Here is a 19,615-nt window from a genome sequence, read left to right on the forward strand (position 1 = left end):
TAGAAAGCTCGTTTTAACGATCATTGAAAGCATATAACATGTTATCAGTCATTCATACCAGCTATATAATCATGAAACATATCAAACAGGGAACACTCACCTATACACGCAAAATAATGTCCACTTCTCAATCACCAATGAAACCTAAAAGTAAACAAAAAAAACACATTACAATCCATCTAGCATGATTTGGATGAAATCAAGGATTACCTGACTACTCGCGAGTAAACGTATAAAATGACTTTTAAAGTGTCAATAGAGCATTTGGATCCGTGGACGGGAATTACTAGGGTTCATAAACCAACCGTGAAACTAAACTCAAAAAGGTTATGAAATTTCCGACAGAAAACACTTTAACCAACGACAAATCGAAATCCAATAAGGTAAGCTAAGAAGTATTGTTTCCGGAATCGTTTGTGTAGCTCAAAATCAATAGACTATATGCTTTGATAAAAATCATGAAAAGGTGGCAAAACTATCTCACTTTCACTCTTAAAACTTCACTTAAATGTTATTCACTTGTGACCGAGAGAACCCTAGGTCAACCTCTATATTTTGGTAAACAGTAAGTAAACGTTTGGAATTTCAATCCAAAGAGGTATTAGGTTTTGGAATGGTAAAATGATCATTTTATTTGCCAAGCGGAAATATACAGGTTCAAATAGAAATTTAGCCCTCGGCCACCTTTTGAAAGAGCCGGTAACATTTTCAGTAAATACGTCCAATTCGTCACAAAATACATTCGCAAAATCACTTTAACTTGCTCACATTACAAGAAGATAAACGGACGGCATGTCCTTTGTGTTTACCTATTTTCCAGCCATTAATGGCTTCATTATTTTCCTCAAAACAGTCCCAACATCTCATATAGAATAATCTCATGTCCAAAAGCCATTCACTAGGCTTAAAGTCATATAAATACAAAAATAAATACAAAAATCAAGCTAGAAACATTTCCGGATAAAAATAGTTTTTGACACCATTTTGCGGTTTTGGCACCATTGGCGCTACGATTATCGGATAAAGGTGCAAGACACACCGTTTCGAAGCTAACAGATAGGGCTACAATGTTGAAGAAGGCCACTCAGTCTAGTCTGTAGTGCAACTACGTCAAAATTGACATATATGAAACCAGAATCTCACAAACAGGTTGGCTAACCACACAATTGTTAAACAGTAATAATTCAGGCTACCGAAGTCCGATTGAAGTGTATCTTATGGTGTTTCGAAGCTAAAACACAACCCTACATTTCTTATGAAGACCTCCATGGCCAAATCATGCATTTTCATGATCAAAAATGAAAAACTACACAAAAACAGAATTCTGCGCGCGAAACAGGTTTCATGGACAGTCAAGGGTATTTCGGTCCTTTCACATGCTACAGTGGTCGGATCAAGCTGAACTTTTGCAGGATACTATTCTATACCATTGGCTACAACTTTCATGTTTTGGCCAAAATCTAATTCGGTAAGGATCATGGTGAAAAGTCACGGTCAGATTGGGTGAAAAGACAACCCTGTTCGCTGAACTCCTACCTAGACCAGTCTGGGTATTTCCGAATTATCTCAGCATATACAACTCCAATTCAAGTGATTCCAAAGCCATTTGAAAGCTAAGATACAAGGCTATAATTCTTAAGAAGACATCAACAACCAAATCGGTAGTATTCCCAGTCAAACTACCCGATTACCAAAGCTGATTACTATTCTCGGATAGAAACAGGGTAGCAGGGGTATTTCGGTCTTTTCACAGGCTACCGAGCTCAGATTGAGCTGAAAATTTACAGGTAATATAAAACATCATTCTCTACAACTTTCATGTTTTGTGCTAAGGCGAATTCGGCCTCTAACCTGGTCAAACAGAAACGGGCAGAATTGAGGAAATGAAACCCTAACTGGAAATTTTTGCATTCAAGTCAGAAATTTTCCACTAAAACATCTCTTTAACTATCACAAGTCATTAATTTAACATAATCAAGAACAAAGGAAGGATGGCTAGACATGATACCTTCAAATATCAAGAAAGGTGATGACTTAGAAATTTTTCTTCCAAAACAACTCCACTAGAAGTTTTAATCCTCCTTAATAAGTAACTTTGATGGAGTAATCTTCACTTTTAATGGTTAGAAATCAAGATTGGAGCAAGGGATTGAAGTACAAGATGAAGGATTTCCTCTCTTTTCTCTCCTCAAAATTTCAGCCAACAAGGTGAAAAATGAAGAAACATTTGGTCAAAATGGATGTTTAGTAAAGTTAAGAAAAGTTAGTCAAAGTCCCCATCCAATGGTTTCATGACACTTGTCCCTCTCATTAATGTCATGCCTAACTTTTTTTTGTCTTTCTCACACCTATCCACTTGGTACCTCTAAATATCTCATAACACCCGATAAATTAAACCCAATATCCAAAACTTAACCTAACTGGCCGAAATTTTTCGAATTTTGCGCACTAGTGGGTCCCACGTCCGATATACGCTCTTAATTTCTCAAAAACTAACCGATACTAGAAAAATCATTTAAAAACTATATTTACTCATAAAATTGATCTAGAAAAATTTTCTAATAAAGAAAATGCAGAAAACGTGCAATTAAGAAAAGTACGGGTCCTCACACTCTCTTCCCCTTAAAGAAATTTCGTCATCGAAATTTTTACCTTCATTTGCCTCAGACGAGTCCGGAACTGTTTGGGTGCCTAACGCAGAAGCTTTTGCTGGCCCACTAGTTCGGTTCCCTCTTTCATTTGTTTGTTTTGTTTTAGCTCCCTCCAGTTGCGGAATACTACCTCCGCGTGACTGTCTCCTTGGACAGTTGCTAACTTGGTGCTCACCACTCCCACAAATCAAGCACTTCCGCCCTTTCCGCCAACAATCGTTCTCGGTATGATTGGCCTTTCCGCAATAGCCACAAGTCAGGTGAGAAGCCATCTTTTGGCTTTCTTGAGAAATTTCCCCAGATCCGATTTGGCTCCCTTTAGTAGACCTTTTATCTACCGCCCCTATTGTCCATGGTGGGTAGGACAAAAGATTTGTTTTCTGAGTTTTGGAAGGGACTATCGATTCACTTGGTTCCTCACTCATACTACCAGCTACACCTCTTTTCCGTGTTTGGGAGGTTTTTACTTGTGCCTTTGCATTCTCGATTCGTTGAACCTTCTCAAGGGCCTCCGTAAATGTATTCACTTGCGCTGCTGCCAACGCCTGTTGGATATCCAAATTTAGTCCCGTGGCTACTAATTCTGAAGCAAACTTGGATAGTTTGATAAATTTCGTTTCGTATTCAGCCACACTTAAGGTCCCCTGGCGTAGTCCAATAAATTCGTCCTCTCTCCTTTCTTGAACTAAGGGTGGGAGGTATTTCTCGTTAAATTCTCTTACAAAATTCGCCCACGTCCAGACAATCTGTTCTCTTTCCCACTTTGTTCTAATTACGTTCCACCATGCCCGGGCCGGTCCCTCAAATTGAAACACTGCGAAGTTCACCTACCTCTATTTAGTATAATTCAAGGCTGTGAATATATTCACCATGGCCTCTAACCATTGATCAGTGATGTCCGGATCAGGCCCTCCAGCGAATTTTGGAGGTGCAAACTTCTGAAACCGCTCCAGAGCCTTATCCTCACCCGTCTCAGGGTTCCGGGGTTGATTTACGGGTATTTGACCTTGTTGATCTACTAATCCAGCCAAGATATCCGTCATTTGTTGCATTGCCGTTGCCATTTGGTCTCCGGTTGCAACTCTCGGTCCTTGTTCTTGTTCGGCGGACGTTTCTCTTTCTGCTCTAGGTTCTGGGGTCCGTTTAGTTCCACGGCCTCGACCACGTCCCTGACTACGTCTCCCGTCCATATTTTTTTTCTTTCCCTCTCTTTTTTTTCCAAAAGTGATTTAATGAATAAATACAATAAGGTGACTCAAAAGTAACCAAAATTGAGGCACCAAGTACACAAGTAAACATATATGCACATAGCACTCCACATATCAAGAAAATAGATGATCAATTACACAAGTACGTATCAAGTCAGGCAAATATTCATATGCTCAAGTACACCAATTAACGTCATGTAATAAGAATATATGGAAGAATCAAACGAGGAGATGATGTATCGTCCCAGTCTTAGCTAAGGTAACCCCGTCCGGTCCCTCACGTCACTTACTATTCACACCAGATATCCCTTAACCTCTTGTACTCATTCCAGTCGAACAAAGCCTGTTCATGTTCCCACAATACAAGTCTCAAATACTTAGCACTACCTCAACTCTGGAGTACTCGGGTACGAGAATCCGAAATAAGATAATTCACCTCTCGAGCTGGCCAGTCCCAAGAGTAAACCATCTACAATCGAAATTCCTCCCTGACGTACCTATCTATGGTCCTCAGATTCCACAAGAAAATTTAAGGCCAATAATGTTCACAACTCATAGGTTATGCTCGAACGAGCACTTAATCCTTCATACCTATTCATCACTCAGTCCAGGCTCACTCCGCGCAGAGACCACGCGAAGCAAGCTCTGATACCAACTGTGACAGCCCCACTTTCCCCTAAGGCGAACCAAAGGGTTCGGCAGACTGCCTGCTCAGTTCTCGCCGGGACTCAGTCGATCACTTCAAGCAATCATAAGAATATCTAACCACGATCCAACTTAAAACAAAACGTATATACAATAATATCTCAAGAAGAAATACAACCGTCAAATATACAGAGGTTCTCAAATCACCATACAACCAGCCCGTGCCAAGCACTAGGGCGAGAACCATGACAAAAGAAAACCAAGGGCTAGACCCAGCTAGTCTATACCGGCTCTCGTCCTTGCTCGCCTTCCCCTGTTAAGGAAAACAAACTAAAGGGGTGAGTTATAAGCTCAGTGAGGTTCCGAACACATAGGCAACAAGAAGTTCAATGCATTCATTACATGTTACCAATAATTCAAATGCAAAAGAAAGCGATAAACACCTTCATTAAAAGGATACGTGCTCACAAGGAGCCATTCGTTCATTCATTCTCCTTTCGTTCCCTTATACGTTCAACTCTACAAGAAAACTGACATTTCGCGACGCCAAAATTGTGCTGGAAAAAGTCAAAAAACTGCCGCAAAAACTTTTTTGCGGCACAAATGTGACGGAATTCAATTGTGTCACAAAAGTAGCCGTTACAAAAGAAAACGACACAATTTTTCAATATGTCGCATGTATTTGCATCACACTTTGCGACGCCAATTTGAGTGTCACCACTCTACTTGTGGCACAAAAAATGTGTAACAAAAAATCTCCATAATGTTATTGCAACATAAAATTGTGTCGCACAAAAATCACTAATAAAGGCCAGAAATCAATCTTTTGATGGTACAATACTTATCCTGGTCAAATATACTACAATTGAATATTAGAATAAAATTAAAGTTCCACAATACACTAGAACAAAATATCATACGCTGCTTTAGTCAAATTTTACGAACTTTATCACAAGTCATCATTTAAAAAAAAAAAAAAAGGATGAACTTCTTGTAATGTAATAGTTCACTCCAATGATAAGATGTTTCATATCCCAAGAAGTGCTTGTCTTGGAAAACACAAATTTATCATATATCTCTCAAAAGTATCTTCACATCTCAAAATCCTGAAATAACACAAAAAATATGGTCATAACCATTGTTGAACACTAGAATTTAGAAAGGTCATCAATGAATTCACTTCCAAATTTGGGAAAGTAATCAACATCCACAACCGAATAGAACTACATTCAATAAATATTTTTCAAAATCCTCTTTTCAAGTTTAAACCTTCAGATTAAAGATATACTTTCCATCAGGAATTGTCAATAAACATATGAAAGCATAAAACAAAATGGACTTCGTTTGCCTAATCTGCTCAAAGTTGGCCCCTAGAATTTGTCCAGAAAAACTTCCTTAGTTTCTCTAACTCAACCACAATACCATTTCAGATTTAGTAAACCTAAAGAGAGGCTTATTTGCAAAAGAGACGAATCAATTAAAGAAAAGAGAAAAGATGGCTCACTTGTTACTGGCACTCTCTGCTTTTCTTGCTAACTGCAGCAGCCAGTCATAGCTGAAATGAGAATGACAAGGATTAGTTTGTGCAGTATATAAATTTATTTACTTATTCAGCATAACTGCATCTGTTTAATGCAAAAGTGCATGTTTATTTAAGTGTTTGCTTGCAATATTGATGACAATATTGTTGTAGTCCCTTTCTTCCTTGAAAAGCCAATGATGATTTTCAAGCTCATATGACTCACTTTGAGAGAGGGTCTATTACGTCTAGTAGCGAAAACTTGGCCAAAAAGTAGTTAACAGAGGTTCTAATTTTACACTTTGACATGCATTTTAGATTTTCCTAGAGTTTTACACCATAAACAGAAATTCCAATTTGAACAATTAATTTCTTTACTAGTAAACTACAAAGACATGATCACCTGGAAAAACATCAACATGTAAATCTTAAAAGAACAAAATAGAAGTCTGAATTTTACTAAACAGACAGAAACCATCAATTTGAGGCAGCACTAAAAATGGGAACATGCCCAAGTCAAAGTATTACCTAAATCAATTAATCTTGGTAACTGCATTCTTACAAACTTAACCTTAGTCATTTAAAATTAAGTAACAAAGTAAATGTAACAGAGAAAGAGAATCAATGCAGGATTCAAACCACAATATTCAAAATCTAAAAACTCATAAAGTTCCTGATTCATGCCATGGATGTATCATAATATCGAAACCGAATCTGTAATAAGATAATTTTTATAAGATCCAGAAATGAATCAAAAGTAAAGCAAATAAAGCTCCTTAAAATAATGACTGGTGAGCATGAAAACAATTACAGAAGACCTTTGAAAATGTGAGCTAATAGCAAACCTTGACTACATTTAAAGTGAAGCAAAGGCATGACCATATGAATAAATCTGGAAAAGTTAATATCATTGGTTTTACCTTGAGAAACATTAAACCTCTTTAACCAATGAGCACAATCAACAAAAGGCTTTCTACAAGATGAACTCCAGCTTGCTTCACATGCATAAAGAAGAAAAGAAAAAGCAACTTTAACAGAATATAACATATGAAACATCGCAGGATACCTAGAAATACATATCTCCAACATTATTTGGAAAATAACTTCCACTTAATTCCCCCAAAATATTTTTGCATGTAGTGATGAACATTATTTCCTTATGATGGTGACAAGGAAAATACATTTCATAGAGGCAATTTAAGCTAATTTGCAGTATCAATTAATTTATATAAAAGAAAACATTATATGGCATTCCCATGAAGTTCTTCACCGGTGGCTATTGGAACACTTTAGCTACTAATTCTCATTGAAAGCTTTATGTAGACAATTAAAATCATAGCCAGTTTTACAAAAAATAAAATTTTCAAATGCAAAAGCTTATAAATTAACAAAGGCAGCTACAAGATCAAAATTTGAAAGCTTTCATTCAACTACTGAAACAAGTTTTCTTGCAGTCTCATACACAAATCACATAGCAGAGCTAGAATACTGAAATAACAATTCTTAATAGAAAGAAGTTTATTTACTGAATTGTCTCTGAACTTACTAGCCACCAGGGAGACTCTGGAAGACTGGAACTGAAAAAAAGGCCTAGCAACTGCAGTATACATGGAATGGTTCCTGAAATGACTGAGTACAGAAAAGTCCTTTTCAACTGACTAACAATCGTACCAGGAAATGGAGGTAGGGAAAACAGAATTACCAATCAGAGCCAAGGTACGCCAGGAGATGAAATTTCCAAATAACATACATCACTGACAACCGCAGCATATCATCAACTGAAGTTTTATAAGCATCCAGCTTCAAAACCATCAAATTGAACCCAAAATCTTATTCTCCAACCAATTTATAAATTATACAAATTACAAATTATGAATTATGTAGAATCGGGAGATGAAAATAGATGACCCAGTTGCAAAGGTCAAGGGACTAGAATGAATAATTTGCCAGTATTCAAGAAATATTTCAATAATGGCAAAATAGAATCTGTAATAACATGATTTTTATAAAATCCATTAACGAATGAAAAGTAAAAGAAGCACATAAACTAAAAATGATGACGAAAAAAAAGAGATTTCTTTCTTTGATTTGAACTCTGTGACTAGGGCATCATCAAAAGGATCTTCGAAGGTTGGGATACAAACCTCAACTGAATAAAGATTGAGAGCAAAAATCACCAATGGAGCTAAGATAATGAAATTTAAAAAATTAAAAGAAGAGATTACCGAGTTAATCTAGATTTCTTCATCAACTCGTCCATGAGTTTTAAAAGTAATCCAGATTCAAAAATTTCAATTAATCCAGCTTTCTTCATCAACTCGTCCACGAGTTTCAAAGTTAATCCAGCTTCAAAAGTTTCGCTCAAATTAGATTGGTTTCATCGGTGGAGACTTGGATAAGATCGGAAGAACAAGAAAGTGCATCAATTTTGATAGAACACGGCATCGTCTTTGATAAAACAATACTTCAGGTGCTATTGCTGCTTCTCGTCATCGCTATTAATTGTAAAAACATCCAGTGTCAATCTGCTAAAGGATTAAGTAATTACCTGTTTGATGAGAAATGGAGAGATAGAATGAGAAATTAGGGATGAGCAGAGGCAAAATCGAAATTTTTGGAAGAGAAATTTGAGGCATAGAGTTCTCGGACTACAGAAGAAATTTAGAAAAATTGAGAGGGGAGAAGAAGTGGAAGGACTGAGAAAATGGAAAGATTACTTGCCATGAATATGATTCAGCAATTATTCGGTTAATGCTTGGATAGCTCACAACGACGACATCGTTTAGTTGCGCAATTAGCGGTGGAATTTAATTGTGCCGTTAATTTGCCACGAAAAGCCAAATACGGGGTCAATATTTCAGCATAATCAAAATAATACCACTTTATTGCGGCAAAATTAGCTATGTGCCGCTTTGAAAATGCCGCAAATGGCCAATTCTGTTGTAGTGCAATCATTTGAAATTGCATTTGTATATAAGTAAAACCCTCATTCATTCATTCGTTCATTCATTCATTCACCAGGCTCCACCAACCTCCACCAACCTACAAGGTAATACTCGAGTATACCAAACGTTCACCCAGGTCCCTAATCGCCCGACCGAGTCCGCTTCTAGCTCGAGACGACCGGTGACAAGGGGCAGTGGCCAGTTCAGCCAAAAGGCTTACATTTATGCACAAATAACATTTCAATCATTGAAATTTTTACAATCATTTAGGCCGAGTGCGATAAAGTACACACTTGCCTAGAAAACTCGTTTTAACGATCATTGAAAGCATATAACATGTTATCAGTCATTCATACCAGCTATATAATCATGAAACATATCAAACAGGGAACACTCACCTATACACGCAAAATAATGTCCACTTCTCAATCATCAATGAAACCTAAAAGTAAACAAAAAAAAACACATTACAATCCATCTAGCATGATTTGGATGAAATCAAGGATTACCTGACTACTCGCGAGTAAACGTATAAAATGACTTTTAAAGTGTCAATAGAGCATTTGGATCCGTGGACGGGAATTACTAGGGTTCATAAACCAACCGTGAAACTAAACTCAAAAAGGTTATGAAATTTCCGACAGAAAACACTTTAACCAACGACAAATCGAAATCCAATAAGGTAAGCTAAGAAGTATTGTTTCCGGAATCGTTTATGTAGCTCAAAATCAATAGACTATATGCCTTGATAAAAATCATGAAAAGGTGGCAAAACTATCTCACTTTCACTCTTAAAACTTCACTTAAATGTTATTCACTTGTGGCCGAGAGAACCCTAGGTCAACCTCTATATTTTGGTAAACAGTAAGTAAACGTTTGGAATTTCAATCCAAAGAGGTATTAGGTTTTGGAATGGTAAAATGATCATTTTATTTGCCAAGCGGAAATATACAGGTTCAAATAGAAATTTAGCCCTCGGCCACCTTTTGAAAGAGCCGGTAACATTTTCAGTAAATACGTCCAATTCGTCACAAAATACATTCGCAAAATCACTTTAACTTGCTCACATTACAAGAAGATAAACGGACGGCATGTCCTTTGTGTTTACCTATTTTCCAGCCATTAATGGCTTCATTATTTTCCTCAAAACAGTCCCAACATCTCATATAGAATAATCTCATGTCCAAAAGCCATTTACTAGGCTTAAAGTCATATAAATACAAAAATAAATACAAAAATCAAGCTAGAAACATTTCCGGATAAAAACAGTTTTTGACACCATTTTGCGGTTTTGGCACCATTGGCGCTACGATTATCGGATAAAGGTGCAAGACACACCGTTTCGAAGCTAACAGATAGGGCTACAATGTTGAAGAAGGCCACTCAGTCTAGTCTGTAGTGCAACTAGGTCAAAATTGACATATATGAAACCAGAATCTCACAAACAGGTTGGCTAACCACACAATTGTTAAACAGCAATAATTCAGGCTACCGAAGTCCGATTGAAGTGTATCTTATGGTTTTTCGAAGCTAAAACACAACCCTACATTTCTTATGAAGACCTCCATGGCCAAATCATGCATTTTCATGATCAAAAATGAAAAACTACACAAAAACAGAATTCTGCGCGCGAAACAGGTTTCATGGACAGTCAAGGGTATTTCGGTCCTTTCACATGCTACAGTGGTTGGATCAAGCTGAACTTTTGCAGGATACTATTCTATACCATTGGCTACAACTTTCATGTTTTGGCCAAAATCTAATTCGGTAAGGATCATGGTGAAAAGTCACGGTCAGATTGGGTGAAAAGACAACCCTGTTCGCTGAACTCCTACCTAGACCAGTCTGGGTATTTCCGAATTATCTCAGCATATACAACTCCAATTCAAGTGATTCCAAAGCCATTTGAAAGCTAAGATACAAGGCTATAATTCTTAAGAAGACATCAACAACCAAATCGGTAGTATTCCCAGTCAAACTACCCGATTACCAAAGCTGATTACTATTCTCGGATAGAAACAGGGTAGCAGGGGTATTTCGGTCTTTTCACAGGCTACCGAGCTCAGATTGAGCTGAAAATTTACAGGTAATATAAAACATCATTCTCTACAACTTTCATGTTTTGTGCTAAGGCCAATTCGGCCTCTAACCTGGTCAAACAGAAACGGGCAGAATTGAGGAAATGAAACCCTAACTGGAAATTTTTGCATTCAAGTCAGAAATTTTCCACTAAAACATCTCTTTAACTATCACAAGTCATTAATTTAACATAATCAAGAACAAAGGAAGGATGGCTAGACATGATACCTTCAAATATCAAGAAAGGTGATGACTTAGAAATTTTTCTTCCAAAACAACTCCACTAGAAGTTTTAATCCTCCTTAATAAGTAACTTTGATGGAGTAATCTTCACTTTTAATGGTTAGAAATCAAGATTGGAGCAAGGGATTGAAGTACAAGATGAAGGATTTCCTCTCTTTTCTCTCCTCAAAATTTCAGCCAACAAGGTGAAAAATGAAGAAACATTTGGTCAAAATGGATGTTTAGTAAAGTTAAGAAAAGTTAGTCAAAGTCCCCATCCAATGGTTTCATGACACTTGTCCCTCTCATTAATGTCATGCCTAACTTTTTTTTGTCTTTCTCACACCTATCCACTTGGTACCTCTAAATATCTCATAACACCCCATAAATTAAACCCAATATCCAAAACTTAACCTAACTGGCCGAAATTTTTCGAATTTTGCGCACTAGTGGGTCCCACGTCCGATATACGCTCTTAATTTCTCAAAAACTAACCGACACTAGAAAAATCATTTAAAAACTATATTTACTCATAAAATTGATCTAGAAAAATTTTCTAATAAAGAAAATGCAGAAAACGTGCAATTAAGAAAAGTACGGGTCCTCACACTCTCTTCCCCTTAAAGAAATTTCGTCTCGAAATTTTTACCTTCATTTGCCTCAGACGAGTCCGGAACTGTTTGGGTGCCTAACGCAGAAGCTTTTGCTGGCCCACTAGTTCGGCTCCCTCTTTCATTTGTTTGTTTTGTTTTAGCTCCCTCCAGTTGCGGAATACTACCTCCGCGTGACTGTCTCCTTGGACAGTTGCTAACTTGGTGCTCACCACTCCCACAAATCAAGCACTTCCGCCCTTTCCGCCAACAATCGTTCTCGGTATGATTGGCCTTTCCGCAATAGCCACAAGTCAGGTGAGAAGCCATCTTTTGGCTTTCTTGAGAAATTTCCCCAGGTCCGATTTGGCTCCCTTTAGTAGACCTTTTATCTACCGCCCCTATTGTCCATGGTGGGTAGGACAAAAGATTTGTTTTCTGAGTTTTGGAAGGGACTATCGATTCACTTGGTTCCTCACTCATACTACCAGCTACACCTCTTTTCCGTGTTTGGGAGGCTTTTACTTGTGCCTTTGCATTCTCGATTCGTTGAACCTTCTCAAGGGCCTCCGTAAATGTATTCACTTGCGCTGCTGCCAACGCCTCTTGGATATCCAAATTTAGTCCCTGTATAAACCGTCTCACTCTTCTCGGTTCCGTGGCTACTAATTCTGAAGCAAACTTGGATAGTTTGGTAAATTTCGTTTCGTATTCAGCCACACTTAAGGTCCCCTGGCGTAGTCCAATAAATTCGTCCTCTCTCCTTTCTTGAACTGAGTGTGGGAGGTATTTCTCGTTAAATTCTCTTACAAAATTCGCTCACGTCCAGACAATCTGTTCTCTTTCCCACTTTGTTCTAATTACGTTCCACCATGCCCGGGCCGGTCCCTCAAATTGAAACACTGCGAAGTTCACCTACCTCTATTCAGTATAATTCAAGGCTGTGAATATATTCACCATGGCCTCTAACCATTGTTCAGCGATGTCCGGATCAGGCCCTCCAGCGAATTTTGGAGGTGCAAACTTCTGAAACCGCTCCAGAGCCTTATCCTCACCCGTCTCAGGGTTCCGGGGTTGATTTACGGGTATTTGACCTTGTTGATCTACTAATCCTGCCAAGATATCCGTCATTTGTTGCATTGCCGTTGCCATTTGGTCTCCGGTTGCAACTCTCGGTCCTTGTTCTTGTTCGGCGGACGTTTCTCTTTCTGCTCTAGGTTCTGGGGTCCGTTTAGTTCCACGGCCTCGACCACGTCCCTGACTACGTCTCCCGTCCATATTTTTTTTCTTTCCCTCTCTTTTTTTTCCAAAAGTGATTTAATGAATAAATACAATAAGGTGACTCAAAAGTAACCAAAATTGAGGCACCAAGTACACAAGTAAACATATATGCACATAGCACTCCACATATCAAGAAAATAGATGATCAATTACACAAGTACGTATCAAGTCAGGTAAATATTCATATGCTCAAGTACACCAATTAACGTCATGTAATAAGAATATATGGACGAATCAAACGAGGAGATGATGTATCGTTCCAGTCTTAGCTAAGGTAACCCCGTCCGGTCCCTCACGTCACTTACTATTCACACCAGATATCCCTTAACCTCTTGTACTCATTCCAGTCGAACAAAGCCTGTTCATGTTCCCACAATACAAGTCTCAAATACTTAGCACTACCTCAACTCTGGAGTACTCGGGTACGAGAATCCGAAATAAGATAATTCACCTCTCGAGCTGGCCAGTCCCAAGAGTAAACCATCTACAATCGGAATTCCTCCCTGACGTACCTATCTATGGTCCTCAGATTCCACAAGAAAATTTAAGGCCAATAATGTTCACAACTCATAGGTTATGCTCGAACGAGCACTTAATCCTTCATACCTATTCATCACTCAGTCCAGGCTCACTCCGCGCAGAGACCACGCGAAGCAGGCTCTGATACCAACTGTGACAGCCCCACTTTCCCCTAAGGCGAACCAAAGGGTTCGGCGGACTGCCTGCCCAGTTCTCGCCGGGACTCAGTCGATCACTTCAAGCAACCATAAGAATATCTAACCACGATCCAACTTAAAACAAAACGTATATACAATAATATCTCAAGAAAAAATACAACCGTCAAATATACAGAGGTTCTCAAATCACCATACAACCAGCCCGTGCCAAGCACTAGGGCGAGAACCATGACAAAAGAAAATCAAGGGCTAGACCCAGCTAGTCTATACCGGCTCTCGTCCTTGCTCGCCTTCCCCTGTTAAGGAAAACAAACTAAAGGGGTGAGTTATAAGCTCAGTGAGGTTCCGAACACATAGGCAACAAGAAGTTCAATGCATTCATTACATGTTACCAATAATTCAAATGCAAAAGAAAGCGATAAACACCTTCATTAAAAGGATACGTGCTCACAAGGAGCCATTCGTTCATTCATTCTCCTTTCGTTCCCTTATACGTTCAATCATTTGAAATTGCATTTGTATATAAGTAAAACCCTCATTCATTCATTCGTTCATTCATTCATTCACCAGGCTCCACCAACCTCCACCAACCTACAAGGTAATACTCGAGTATACCAAACGTTCACCCAGGTCCCTAATCGCCCGACCGAGTCCGCTTCTAGCTCGAGACGACCGGTGACAAGGGGCAGTGGCCAGTTCAGCCAAAAGGCTTACATTCATGCACAAATAACATTTCAATCATTGAAATTTTTACAATCATTTAGGTCGAGTGCGATAAAGTACACACTTGCCTAGAAAGCTCGTTTTAACGATCATTGAAAGCATATAACATGTTATCAGTCATTCATACCAGCTATATAATCATGAAACATATCAAACAGGGAACACTCACCTATACACGCAAAATAATGTCCACTTCTCAATCACCAATGAAACCTAAAAGTAAACAAAAAAAACACATTACAATCCATCTAGCATGATTTGGATGAAATCAAGGATTACCTGACTACTCGCGAGTAAACGTATAAAATGACTTTTAAAGTGTCAATAGAGCATTTGGATCCGTGGACGGGAATTACTAGGGTTCATAAACCAACCGTGAAACTAAACTCAAAAAGGTTATGAAATTTCCGACAGAAAACACTTTAACCAACGACAAATCGAAATCCAATAAGGTAAGCTAAGAAGTATTGTTTCCGGAATCGTTTATGTAGCTCAAAATCAATAGACTATATGCCTTGATAAAAATCATGAAAAGGTGGCAAAACTATCTCACTTTCACTCTTAAAACTTCACTTAAATGTTATTCACTTGTGGCCGAGAGAACCCTAGGTCAACCTCTATATTTTGGTAAACAGTAAGTAAACGTTTGGAATTTCAATCCAAAGAGGTATTAGGTTTTGGAATGGTAAAATGATCATTTTATTTGCCAAGCGGAAATATACAGGTTCAAATAGAAATTTAGCCCTCGGCCACCTTTTGAAAGAGCCGGTAACATTTTCAGTAAATACGTCCAATTCGTCACAAAATACATTCGCAAAATCACTTTAACTTGCTCACATTACAAGAAGATAAACGGACGGCATGTCCTTTGTGTTTACCTATTTTCCAGCCATTAATGGCTTCATTATTTTCCTCAAAACAGTCCCAACATCTCATATAGAATAATCTCATGTCCAAAAGCCATTCACTAGGCTTAAAGTCATATAAATACAAAAATCAAGCTAGAAACATTTCCGGATAAAAACAGTTTTTGACACCATTTTGCGGTTTTGGCACCATTGGCGTTACGATTATCGGATAAAGGTGCAAGGCACACCGTTTCGAAGCTAACAGATAGGGCTACAATGTTGAAGAAGGCCACTCAGTCTAGTTTGTAGTGCAACTAGGTCAAAATTGACATATATGAAACCAGAATCTCACAAACAGGTTGGCTAACCACACAATTGTTAAACAGCAATAATTCAGGCTACCGAAGTCCGATTGAAGTGTATCTTATGGTGTTTCGAAGCTAAAACACAACCCTACATTTCTTATGAAGACCTCCATGGCCAAATCATGCATTTTCATGATCAAAAATGAAAAACTACACAAAAACAGAATTCTGCGCGCGAAACAGGTTTCATGGACAGTCAAGGGTATTTCGGTCCTTTCACATGCTACAGTGGTCGGATCAAGCTGACCTTTTGCAGGCTACTATTTTATACCATTGGCTACAACTTTCATGTTTTGGCAAAAATCTAATTCGGTAAGGATCATGGTGAAAAGTCACGGTCAGATTGGGTGAAAAGACAACCCTGTTCGCTGAACTCCTACCTAGACCAGTCTGGGTATTTCCGAATTATCTCAGCATATACAACTCCAATTCAAGTGATTCCAAAGCCATTTGAAAGCTAAGATACAAGGCTATAATTCTTAAGAAGACGTCAACAACCGAATCGGTAGTATTCCCAGTCAAACTACCCAATTACCAAAGCTGATTACTATTCTCGGATAGAAACAGGGTAGCAGGGGTATTTCGGTCTTTTCACAGGCTACCGAGCTCAGATTGAGCTGAAAATTTACAGGTAATATAAAACATCATTCTCTACAACTTTCATGTTTTGTGCTAAGGCCAATTCGGCCTCTAACCTGGTCAAACAGAAACGGGCAGAATTGAGGAAATGAAACCCTAACTGGAAATTTTTGCATTCAAGTCAGAAATTTTCCACTAAAACATCTCTTTAACTATCACAAGTCATTAATTTAACATAATCAAGAACAAAGGAAGGATGGCTAGACATGATACCTTCAAATATCAAGAAAGGTGATGACTTAGAAATTTTTCTTCCAAAACAACTCCACTAGAAGTTTTAATCCTCCTTAATAAGTAACTTTGATGGAGTAATCTTCACTTTTAATGGTTAGAAATCAAGATTGGAGCAAGGGATTGAAGTACAAGATGAAGGATTTCCTCTCTTTTCTCTCCTCAAAATTTCAGCCAACAAGGTGAAAAATGAAGAAACATTTGGTCAAAATGGATGTTTAGTAAAGTTAAGAAAAGTTAGTCAAAGTCCCCATCCAATGGTTTCATGACACTTGTCCCTCTCATTAATGTCATGCCTAACTTTTTTTTGTCTTTCTCACACCTATCCACTTGGTACCTCTAAATATCTCATAACACCCCATAAATTAAACCCAATATCCAAAACTTAACCTAACTGGCCGAAATTTTTCGAATTTTGCGCACTAGTGGGTCCCACGTCCGATATACGCTCTTAATTTCTCAAAAACTAACCGACACTAGAAAAATCATTTAAAAACTATATTTACTCATAAAATTGATCTAGAAAAATTTTCTAATAAAGAAAATGCAGAAAACGTGCAATTAAGAAAAGTACGGGTCCTCACACTCTCTTCCCCTTAAAGAAATTTCGTCCTCGAAATTTTTACCTTCATTTGCCTCAGACGAGTCCGGAACTGTTTGGGTGCCTAACGCAGAAGCTTTTGCTGGCCCACTAGTTCGGCTCCCTCTTTCATTTGTTTGTTTTGTTTTAGCTCCCTCCAGTTGCGGAATACTACCTCCGCGTGACTGTCTCCTTGGACAGTTGCTAACTTGGTGCTCACCACTCCCACAAATCAAGCACTTCCGCCCTTTCCGCCAACAATCGTTCTCGGTATGATTGGCCTTTCCGCAATAGCCACAAGTCAGGTGAGAAGCCATCTTTTGGCTTTCTTGAGAAATTTCCCCAGGTCCGATTTGGCTCCCTTTAGTAGACCTTTTATCTACCGCCCCTATTGTCCATGGTGGGTAGGACAAAAGATTTGTTTTCTGAGTTTTGGAAGGGACTATCGATTCACTTGGTTCCTCACTCATACTACCAGCTACACCTCTTTTCCGTGTTTAGGAGGCTTTTACTTGTGCCTTTGCATTCTCGATTCGTTGAACCTTCTCAAGGGCCTCCGTAAATGTATTCACTTGCGCTGCTGCCAACGCCTCTTGGATATCCAAATTTAGTCCCTGTATAAACCGTCTCACTCTTCTCGGTTCCGTGGCTACTAATTCTGAAGCAAACTTGGATAGTTTGGTAAATTTCGTTTCGTATTCAGCCACACTTAAGGTCCCCTGGCGTAGTCCAATAAATTCGTCCTCTCTCCTTTCTTGAACTGAGTGTGGGAGGTATTTCTCGTTAAATTCTCTTACAAAATTCGCTCACGTCCAGACAATCTGTTCTCTTTCCCACTTTGTTCTAATTACGTTCCACCATGCCCGGGCCGGTCCCTCAAATTGAAACACTGCGAAGTTCACCTACCTCTATTCAGTATAATTCAAGGCTGTGAATATATTCACCATGGCCTCTAACCATTGTTCAGCGATGTCCGGATCAGGCCCTCCAGCGAATTTTGGAGGTGCAAACTTCTGAAACCGCTCCAGAGCCTTATCCTCACCCGTCTCAGGGTTCCGGGGTTGATTTACGGGTATTTGACCTTGTTGATCTACTAATCCTGCCAAGATATCCGTCATTTGTTGCATTGCCGTTGCCATTTGGTCTCCGGTTGCAACTCTCGGTCCTTGTTCTTGTTCGGCGGACGTTTCTCTTTCTGCTCTAGGTTCTGGGGTCCGTTTAGTTCCACGGCCTCGACCACGTCCCTGACTACGTCTCCCGTCCATATTTTTTTTCTTTCCCTCTCTTTTTTTTCCAAAAGTGATTTAATGAATAAATACAATAAGGTGACTCAAAAGTAACCAAAATTGAGGCACCAAGTACACAAGTAAACATATATGCACATAGCACTCCACATATCAAGAAAATAGATGATCAATTACACAAGTACGTATCAAGTCAGGTAAATATTCATATGCTCAAGTACACCAATTAACGTCATGTAATAAGAATATATGGACGAATCAAACGAGGAGATGATGTATCGTTCCAGTCTTAGCTAAGGTAACCCCGTCCGGTCCCTCACGTCACTTACTATTCACACCAGATATCCCTTAACCTCTTGTACTCATTCCAGTCGAACAAAGCCTGTTCATGTTCCCACAATACAAGTCTCAAATACTTAGCACTACCTCAACTCTGGAGTACTCGGGTACGAGAATCCGAAATAAGATAATTCACCTCTCGAGCTGGCCAGTCCCAAGAGTAAACCATCTACAATCGGAATTCCTCCCTGACGTACCTATCTATGGTCCTCAGATTCCACAAGAAAATTTAAGGCCAATAATGTTCACAACTCATAGGTTATGCTCGAACGAGCACTTAATCCTTCATACCTATTCATCACTCAGTCCAGGCTCACTCCGCGCAGAGACCACGCGAAGCAGGCTCTGATACCAACTGTGACAGCCCCACTTTCCCCTAAGGCGAACCAAAGGGTTCGGCGGACTGCCTGCCCAGTTCTCGCCGGGACTCAGTCGATCACTTCAAGCAACCATAAGAATATCTAACCACGATCCAACTTAAAACAAAACGTATATACAATAATATCTCAAGAAAAAATACAACCGTCAAATATACAGAGGTTCTCAAATCACCATACAACCAGCCCGTGCCAAGCACTAGGGCGAGAACCATGACAAAAGAAAATCAAGGGCTAGACCCAGCTAGTCTATACCGGCTCTCGTCCTTGCTCGCCTTCCCCTGTTAAGGAAAACAAACTAAAGGGGTGAGTTATAAGCTCAGTGAGGTTCCGAACACATAGGCAACAAGAAGTTCAATGCATTCATTACATGTTACCAATAATTCAAATGCAAAAGAAAGCGATAAACACCTTCATTAAAAGGATACGTGCTCACAAGGAGCCATTCGTTC

The 19,615-nt window shown here is 38.9% G+C and overlaps 1 long non-coding RNA gene across 1 annotated transcript; it reads right to left on the minus strand.

The window, feature by feature from the left end:
* Positions 1 to 6,007: 6,007 nt before the first annotated feature.
* Positions 6,008 to 7,737, minus strand: LOC140016299 (uncharacterized). The gene is made up of 3 exons (XR_011822677.1): positions 7,570 to 7,737; positions 6,944 to 7,018; positions 6,008 to 6,059 (listed from the first exon to the last, which is right to left on the minus strand). It is a non-coding gene; the product is annotated as an uncharacterized lncRNA (long non-coding RNA).
* Between the last annotated feature and the right edge of the window lie 11,878 nt (positions 7,738 to 19,615).

This window comes from Coffea arabica, chromosome 10c (genome assembly GCF_036785885.1).
Source record: "Coffea arabica cultivar ET-39 chromosome 10c, Coffea Arabica ET-39 HiFi, whole genome shotgun sequence".
Taxonomy (NCBI): Eukaryota; Viridiplantae; Streptophyta; class Magnoliopsida; order Gentianales; family Rubiaceae; genus Coffea; species Coffea arabica.